Below are 10,419 nucleotides of genomic sequence, written 5' to 3' on the forward strand. Positions count from 1 at the left end.
CCGACGACAGTCAACCGCTGCATGTCTGTTTGAGAGAGAAACAGGAGACAGGCAGTGTGGTTGGGGCAGTGTCACTTAAAAACAGACAGCTCTCGTCTCTCTCCTGTCTGCTCTCACCTTAATAACAGACAGCTCTCGTCTCTCTCCTCTCTGCACTCACCTTAATAACAGACAGCTCTCATCTCTCTCCTCTCTGCACTCACCTTAATAACAGACAGCTCTCGCCTCTCTCCTCTCTGCACTCACCTTAATAACAGACAGCTCTCGTCTCTCTCCTCTCTGCACTCACCTTAATAACAGACAGCTCTCGTCTCTCTCCTCTCTGCACTCACCTTAATAACAGACAGCTCTCGTCTCTCTCCTCTCTGCACTCACCTTAATAACAGACAGCTCTCGTCTCTCTCCTCTCTGCACTCACCTTAATAACAGACAGCTCTCGTCTCTCTGCTCTCACCTTAATAACAGACAGCTCTCTCCTCTCAGCTCTAACCTTAATAACAGACAGCTCTCTGCTCTCACCTTAATAACAGACAGCTCTCTCCTCTCTGCTCTCACCTTAATAACAGACAGCTCTAGTCTCTCTGCTCTCACCTTAATAACAGACTGCTCTCTCCTCTCTGCACTCACCTTAATAACAGACTGCTCTCGTCTCTCTGCTCTCACCTTAATAACAGACAGCTCTCTCCTCTCAGCTCTAACCTTAATAACAGACAGCTCTCGTCTTTCTGCTCTCACCGTAATAACAGACAGCTCTCGTCTCTCTGCTCTCACCTTAATAACAGACAGCTCGCGTCTCTCTCCTCTCTGTACTCACCTTAATAACAGATAGCTCTCGTTTCTCTCCTCTGTGCTCTCACCTTAATAACAGACAGCTCTCTGCTCTCTACTTAATAACAGACAGCTCTCGTCTCTCTGCTCTCACCTTAACAGATAGCTCTCGTCTCTCTCTGCTCTCACCTTAATAACAGACAGCTCTCGTCTCTCTCTGCTCTCACCTTAATAACAGACAGCTCTCGTCTCTCCTCTCTGCCCTCACCTTAATAACAGACAGCTCTCGTCTCTCTCCTCTCTGCTCTCACCTTAATAACAGAGAGCACTAGTCTTTCAGCTCTCACCTTAATAACAGACAGCTCTCGTCTCTGTCCTCTCTGCACTCACCTTAATAACAGACAGCTCTCGTCTCTCTCCTCTCTGCTCTAACCTTAACAGACAGCTCTCGTCTTTCTGCTCTCACCTTAACAGACAGCCCTCGTCTTTCTGCTCTCACCTTAACAGACAGCTCTCGTCTCTCTCCTCTCTGCTCTCACCTTAATAACAGACAGCTCTCGTCTCTCTCCTCTCTGCTCTAACCTTAACAGACAGCTCTCGTCTCTCTCCTCTCTGCACTCACCTTAATAACAGACAACTCTCGTCTCTCTCCTCTCTGCTCTCACCTTAATAACAGACAGCTCTCTCCTCTCACCTCTCACCTTAATAACAGACAGCTCTCGTCTTTCTCCTCTCACCTTAATAACAGACAGCTCTCTCCTCTCACCTTAATAACAGACAGCTCTCTCCTCTCACCTTAATAACAGACAGCTCTCTCCTCTCACCTTAATAACAGACAGCTCTCATCTTTCTCCTCTCACCTTAATAACAGACAGCTCTCTCCTCTCTGCTCTAACCTTAACAGACAGCTCTCGTCTCTCTCCTCTGCACTCACCTTAATAACAGACAGCTCTCGTCTCTTTCCTCTCTGCTCTCACCTTAATAACAGACAGCTCTCTCCTCTCACCTTAATAACAGACAGCTCTCTCCTCTCACCTTAATAACAGACTGCTCTCTCCTCTCACCTCTCACCTTAATAACAGACAGCTCTCTCCTCTCACCTCTCACCTTAATAACAGACAGCTCTCTCCTCTCACCTCTCACCTTAATAACAGACAGCTCTCTCCTCTCACCTCTCACCTTAATAACAGACAGCTCTCACCTCTCACCTTAATAACAGACAGCTCTCTCCTCTCACCTCTCACCTTAATAACAGACAGCTCTCTCCTCTCACCTCTCACCTTAATAACAGACAGCTCTCGTCTCTCTCCTCTATGCACTCACCTTAATAACAGACAGCTCTCGTCCCTTTCCTCTCTGCTCTCACCTTAATAACAGACAGCTCTCTCCTCTCACCTTAATAACAGACACCTCTCACCTCTCACCTTAATAACAGACAGCTCTCATCTTTCTCCTCTCACCTTAATAACAGACAGCTCTCTCCTCTCACCTCTCACCTTAATAACAGACAGCTCTCTCCTCTCACCTTAATAACAGACAGCTCTCATCTTTCTCCTCTTACCTTAATAACAGACAGCTCTCTCCTCTCACCTCTCACCTTAATAACAGACAGCTCTCACCTCTCACCTTAATAACAGACAGCTCTCTCCTCTCACCTTTCACCTTAATAACAGACAGCTCTCTCCTCTCACCTCTCACCTTAATAACAGACAGCTCTCTCCTCTCACCTCTCACCTTAATAACAGACAGCTCTCATCTTTCTCCTCTCACCTTAATAACAGACAGCTCTCTCCTCTCACCTCTCACCTTAATAACAGACAGCTCTCTCCTCTCACCTTAATAACAGACAGCTCTCACCTCTCACCTTAATAACAGACAGCTCTCTCCTCTCACCTTAATAACAGACAGCTCTCTCCTCTCACCTTAATAACAGACAGCTCTCATCTTTCTCCTCTCACCTTAATAACAGACAGCTCTCTCCTCTCTGCTCTAACCTTAACAGACAGCTCTCGTCTCTCTCCTCTGCACTCACCTTAATAACAGACAGCTCTCGTCTCTTTCCTCTCTGCTCTCACCTTAATAACAGACAGCTCTCTCCTCTCACCTTAATAACAGACAGCTCTCTCCTCTCACCTTAATAACAGACTGCTCTCTCCTCTCACCTCTCACCTTAATAACAGACAGCTCTCTCCTCTCACCTCTCACCTTAATAACAGACAGCTCTCTCCTCTCACCTCTCACCTTAATAACAGACAGCTCTCTCCTCTCACCTCTCACCTTAATAACAGACAGCTCTCACCTCTCACCTTAATAACAGACAGCTCTCTCCTCTCACCTCTCACCTTAATAACAGACAGCTCTCTCCTCTCACCTCTCACCTTAATAACAGACAGCTCTCGTCTCTCTCCTCTATGCACTCACCTTAATAACAGACAGCTCTCGTCCCTTTCCTCTCTGCTCTCACCTTAATAACAGACAGCTCTCTCCTCTCACCTTAATAACAGACACCTCTCACCTCTCACCTTAATAACAGACAGCTCTCATCTTTCTCCTCTCACCTTAATAACAGACAGCTCTCTCCTCTCACCTCTCACCTTAATAACAGACAGCTCTCTCCTCTCACCTTAATAACAGACAGCTCTCATCTTTCTCCTCTTACCTTAATAACAGACAGCTCTCTCCTCTCACCTCTCACCTTAATAACAGACAGCTCTCACCTCTCACCTTAATAACAGACAGCTCTCTCCTCTCACCTCTCACCTTAATAACAGACAGCTCTCTCCTCTCACCTCTCACCTTAATAACAGACAGCTCTCATCTTTCTCCTCTCACCTTAATAACAGACAGCTCTCTCCTCTCACCTCTCACCTTAATAACAGACAGCTCTCTCCTCTCACCTTAATAACAGACAGCTCTCACCTCTCACCTTAATAACAGACAGCTCTCTCCTCTCACCTCTCACCTTAATAACAGACAGCTCTCACCTCTCACCTTAATAACAGACAGCTCTCTCCTCTCACCTTAATAACAGACAGCTCTCTCCTCTCACCTCTCACCTTAATAACAGACAGCTCTCTCCTCTCACCTCTCACCTTAATAACAGACAGCTCTCTCCTCTCACCTTAATAACAGACAGCTCTCTCCTCTCACCTTAATAACAGACAGCTCTCTCCTCTCACCTCTCACCTTAATAACAGACAGCTCTCTCCTCTCACCTCTCACCTTAATAACAGACAGCTCTCTCCTCTCACCTCTCACCTTAATAACAGACAGCTCTCTCCTCTCACCTTAATAACAGACAACTCTCGTCTCTCTCCTCTCTGCTCTCACCTTAATAACAGACAGCTCTCTCCTCTCACCTTAATAACAGACAGCTCTCGTCTTTCTCCTCTCACCTTAATAACAGACAGCTCTCTCCTCTCACCTTAATAACAGACAGCTCTCTCCTCTCACCTTAATAACAGACAGCTCTCATCTTTCTCCTCTCACCTTAATAACAGACAGCTCTCTCCTCTCTGCTCTAACCTTAACAGACAGCTCTCGTCTCTCTCCTCTGCACTCACCTTAATAACAGACAGCTCTCGTCTCTTTCCTCTCTGCTCTCACCTTAATAACAGACAGCTCTCTCCTCTCACCTTAATAACAGACAGCTCTCTCCTCTCACCTTAATAACAGACTGCTCTCTCCTCTCACCTCTCACCTTAATAACAGACAGCTCTCTCCTCTCACCTCTCACCTTAATAACAGACAGCTCTCTCCTCTCACCTTAATAACAGACAGCTCTCTCCTCTCACCTCTCACCTTAATAACAGACAGCTCTCACCTCTCACCTTAATAACAGACAGCTCTCTCCTCTCACCTCTCACCTTAATAACAGACAGCTCTCTCCTCTCACCTCTCACCTTAATAACAGACAGCTCTCGTCTCTCTCCTCTATGCACTCACCTTAATAACAGACAGCTCTCGTCCCTTTCCTCTCTGCTCTCACCTTAATAACAGACAGCTCTCTCCTCTCACCTTAATAACAGACACCTCTCACCTCTCACCTTAATAACAGACAGCTCTCATCTTTCTCCTCTCACCTTAATAACAGACAGCTCTCTCCTCTCACCTCTCACCTTAATAACAGACAGCTCTCTCCTCTCACCTTAATAACAGACAGCTCTCATCTTTCTCCTCTTACCTTAATAACAGACAGCTCTCTCCTCTCACCTCTCACCTTAATAACAGACAGCTCTCACCTCTCACCTTAATAACAGACAGCTCTCTCCTCTCACCTTTCACCTTAATAACAGACAGCTCTCTCCTCTCACCTCTCACCTTAATAACAGACAGCTCTCTCCTCTCACCTCTCACCTTAATAACAGACAGCTCTCATCTTTCTCCTCTCACCTTAATAACAGACAGCTCTCTCCTCTCACCTCTCACCTTAATAACAGACAGCTCTCTCCTCTCACCTTAATAACAGACAGCTCTCACCTCTCACCTTAATAACAGACAGCTCTCTCCTCTCACCTCTCACCTTAATAACAGACAGCTCTCACCTCTCACCTTAATAACAGACAGCTCTCTCCTCTCACCTTAATAACAGACAGCTCTCTCCTCTCACCTCTCACCTTAATAACAGACAGCTCTCTCCTCTCACCTCTCACCTTAATAACAGACAGCTCTCTCCTCTCACCTTAATAACAGACAGCTCTCTCCTCTCACCTTAATAACAGACAGCTCTCTCCTCTCACCTCTCACCTTAATAACAGACAGCTCTCTCCTCTCACCTCTCACCTTAATAACAGACAGCTCTCTCCTCTCACCTCTCACCTTAATAACAGACAGCTCTCTCCTCTCACCTTAATAACAGACAACTCTCGTCTCTCTCCTCTCTGCTCTCACCTTAATAACAGACAGCTCTCTCCTCTCACCTTAATAACAGACAGCTCTCGTCTTTCTCCTCTCACCTTAATAACAGACAGCTCTCTCCTCTCACCTCTCACCTTAATAACAGACAGCTCTCTCCTCTCACCTTAATAACAGACTGCTCTCTCCTCTCACCTCTCACCTTAATAACAGACAGCTCTCACCTCTCACCTTAATAACAGACAGCTCTCACCTCTCACCTTAATAACAGACAGCTCTCTCCTCTCACCTCTCACCTTAATAACAGACAGCTCTCTCCTCTCACCTCTCACCTTAATAACAGACAGCTCTCTCCTCTCACCTCTCACCTTAATAACAGACAGCTTCTATCCACACACGTTGATGCCCTTGGCTTTACAAACCTTGCTTTAATACACATCGTCTCTCTCTCTCTCTCTCCCTCCTTCCCCCTCCTTTCCCTGCTATATTTGCAGGCAGCTTTAGCGCCAGACACCCTGAGGCAGCAGTAGCGCCAGTGAGTCTTCCCACCTCTGTTTTTGTGGTGGAAGATGACATGTGGAAGCTTTGAAGGGCAGGAGGAGGGCGGGAGAGCGGAGGAACACATCACTCTGCAGCAGAGGGACTGTAATGTCATGTGGCCTGCAGTCCGCCCAGATTCCCTGGGTGTCTATGTGGGCAGTGAGGAATGGTGACAGGAAGACCCCCCCCCCCCCCCCCCCACCTCATCCTCCTTCCCTCGTTCTCTCACTCCTTCTCAGGTCTCCCCCTTTTCTCTCCCACCATACTCTCTGTCTCTCCTCTCTCTTCCGCTCAGATTTGGGCCACATTTGAACTGTGTGTGTGAAATTTTAGACGAATAGTTGTAAAAAGTTGTTTTTTTCTCCCCCCCCCTCTGTTTTCTCCTGGGCGTGACGACCTGTCACTCATAGCTCAATGGTGTGTGAATGGGCAGAACAGACCGAACATGTTGAATGCAGATCCTCAGGCATTACACACCCCTGAAGAAGAGTGAGGAAGTCAACAGTACTTTTCCAAACGTGGGGCAGGTTTGTGTTTGTAGTCATGTACGGAGCTGGACACACCACCTGACATTAAGGACATTGTTGAACGAATGATCAGAAACAAATGTCTGCCAGAAAGAAAGCTCGCTATTGACTTTTTTTGGGGGGGGGGGGGCAAGCTTGTCAAAATGTATGTAAAACCGTATTAGGCTACATCTCTGTGTTGGGCCTAAAAAAAACAGCCGGGATTACAGAGGAGGCAGACAGACCCTCCAGACAATTGCTACTCTCCTCTGTTAGCGTTATGGGGGGCTTGAACAGTTTACACACTATAAAGGTAGTAGAAACACCTTGATATCTCCCGGTCGTGGAGATAAAAGGATGAAAGGGAGATGAAAGTCTGTTGAGGGTTTGGTCTACTTCTGATGGAACAGTAGTTGTTTCATGTTACTTCTTCAGCCATACCTGGATGTTTTTACTGTGGGTTATGTCGTGTTTTGCCCTAGGGGTTACTCTACAAACCGTCGTTGGAAAGTAACCTCCAGAACATCACTACCCATTGTTATTAGGTGAATGTCAGTTGGCGGAGTGACTAAAAGAGAGATCTTGACAGGACCCCAACTGTCTGTGTTGATGCATTGCAATTAGCATGTGAATGAGTGCGAGTGTGTGTCGGTTTGCCTGTCTTTTACTAAAACCTTCTCCGGGGAAACATCCAACAAGGTCGGTTCCCACGCCGCCACCAAAGGGTAGCGTCGAGAGGAACCTAGGAGCCTGTCTTTCTAAGAATGCATCAAACCAGTTATCGACCGAAGTGGCTGTCCGGACTCTCCGCCCATCTCATGCCTACAGTGGGGTTTGTTGCGTCACTGATCCCATCGCAGCCTGGTTTGATATGATAGCCGTTACACACAGACACATTGGGGAGAGATTACAGGGTAAAAGCAGTCATTAAACAAACCATTTAGTGCGACAAGGTGTTATTATGCAGTAGTCGTCAGGTGAGATGTCAGACCCGCTTTGTGCCACTCCCGGGCTTTCCAAGACCAGCGCTCTCATCACAAGAGTGCTCCCGGACTGAATTCTCATGGGAATTCACAATGGCGTTTCATGTTGGACTGTCAGAATATGGCGTTTCGTGGTACTTTCTCATCAGATGTAATGAGACGGTTAATGTTACACTTACAGCCGACGCACGCAGCGCCGATAGTTCGCTATGTACAGAGAAACCCAGCGCTTGTTTTGCAACATGAAACAATATTGAATTGTCTAAAAAATCATGTTGAAATAATGGGGGGGGGTTCTTCACTTTTCTATGTCAAAGCCCCTCGCAACTCTTAAAAGCATCAGTAAAATGCTCACAGCAACAAACGTGAATAAGAACCCCCCCCCCTCCTCATCTAGTTGCATCTACATTTTCCGTGGCCGGCCTCCCAACTGCTGAGAGTGCTGTTCCTTGAAGCCGCAGTGTATTTTGAAACGAGCTTCAGAGATCCAGCGGCTCCAAAAGCAGGCACAAGGCTGCCAGTGTTCCAGTGTTCAGCCTGGGGCTTGGCGCTCACCCTGACCAGAGGGGTCCAGCCAATGGCGGCACTCGCTGTTTGTGTGTGCGGGAAAGAAAGAATGAGAGTTTGTGAAGAGTGGAGCGTATGTATTTGCGTGTGCAAGTGCTGATGGAGAAACACCCTTTTCCAAGTAGAGCTCTTCCTCAGCCTAGGTGAGTCAGAGAGTCTCATGTTTGGTAGTTTGCGGTTTTGTCCGTTTCTTTGGTAATAAGCTCTCTCCCCCTCCTCCAACCCCATGGTGGAGTCTGCTTGTTACTGAGCTGGAGGCGGGCCAAGATGTGCACCGCAGGAATTGGACCAATCCACACAGTAGAAGACAGGGGGAGCATTGCTAAATTGGTTCCATACCTTGGCTGACAGTGGTTAGGTCTTTTGAGCTCTGAGAAGAATGGCCTACACTGGTGATAGATAGTGAGCTGGTGACAATGACACAGCCGTCACCTAATTCCATAGCTGCTATTTGTCTGTCATTATTGTTTCAACGCAACGTTCCCGCTGGGCACCTACATCAGTTCAACGTCTAGTTTTGATTTACATTTGGTTTAGTTGTCAACTAACATGACTTCAACGTGAAATCAAAAAGAAAATTCACCATGTCATTGGATTTAGGTTCAAATTTTGGTGAACAAAAGACGAAATGCCTTTACGTGGATGACTTTCCGAAACCAATCATTTCCCCACGATGATTCAACGTGATCACATCGATTTTTTTTATTTTGCGGGTTTGTTTGAAATGACGTGGAAACAACGTTTATTTAACCAGTTTGAGCCCAGTGGGATGTAAATGAACTGTAATTGATGTCGGGCCTACATCGGGTCGGTAGAGGGGGACGACACATAAAACCCTGAGTCGCACTGTTTACACACATGGATATGACATTAGTCCGGAAAGCTCTATGAGTATGTCAGTCAGAGTGTTCATCTGTCTTCGTCCTCTGTCGGAATATCCTCTCGGGGTCTGGAAGTCTAGAACGCAAAACACGCAAAACCGCCAAATCTAAATAAACGTCTGTATTTCTTCTTCTTTTGTCTGGTCAGGATACTCTGCTGTGGCGTTGCCAAGTTGAGCATCTACATTTGGGTTTGGCTGTTCCCTCCTCCCGTCTGCTCGGTCGCCCCAGAAACCACAGGAAAGGGAAGCCGGAACCCTCCGAATGCTCCGAAAATATTGTCCTGGGTAAAAATGGCCACTTGAATGGCAACATTCAGCCCCCATCCACTACTAACAAAAGGACTTTGACAGAGGGAGAAAGATGTGCAGTTTAATTTTTGTTTCTGCTTTTCTAGCTACAGTTACACTTCCATTTTCTCTTTCATTTGACAGTTTAATGTGAATACAGTATATGAACAATATAATGTATCTTCTGCAAATACACTTTTTTTTAATACGTTGTTTGTTTACTTGTGTTTTTATTCCATCGTCACTTGTCTGCTGGTCGTTGCATTTGTGGATTTATAGGGAAAGAGAAACTTCATTCATCATGAGGTCAGGTCTGTCACGCTCTAGCTGTAATAGTAAGGCCTAGCCTTGAAAGTGACTTGAAATGTGGTGGAACTTCAGTCAAAGTCTCCACATTGCCATCTTTTTTCCATCCCACTACTATGGAACTTTATCTCCAACAAACACATATACAGATGCAGGATCTTAATTGGAGCCAGTTTGGAAAATAATCCTGCACAAACAGGAAATGTGAATTATTATGTGGATTTGAATGAATGGATATGTTTGTAAGGGTTGATATTTTTTTTTGGGGGGGGGGGGTAAAGGAAAATCAAGTCTGAAATTTCAAAGTGGAAATGACAAATTTCAGAAGCCTTTTTAAACCTAAAATACACTAAAAATGTCCTAAAAGTTCTCATACAACAGGGTGATCAAATGAAGATCTTACATCTGTAAACACACACTCACATAAAACCTCCAAATGCCACCCAACACACACAGTCACACACATCCTGGCAATCAAATGCAAACACTCACACACATACAAACAAACACACAAACAGACCCCCCCCCCCCCCCACACACACACACAGTATTCTGGTGTCTTTGATGGAAGCTAAGGTGTGGTCTATACGGGTGGTGTGTGTTTTATAGTTGTGTGGCATCAGTGTCGGTGTCCTCCCTAAGTGAGGAGGGCCATCTGGTCACCCCGCCATTGCTGTCCGTGGTCCCTGTGAAGTACTGTCAGCGTAGCCGCTGCGGTCGACTG

This window comes from Oncorhynchus gorbuscha, linkage group LG11 (genome assembly GCF_021184085.1).
Source record: "Oncorhynchus gorbuscha isolate QuinsamMale2020 ecotype Even-year linkage group LG11, OgorEven_v1.0, whole genome shotgun sequence".
Lineage (NCBI taxonomy): Eukaryota > Metazoa > Chordata > Actinopteri > Salmoniformes > Salmonidae > Oncorhynchus > Oncorhynchus gorbuscha.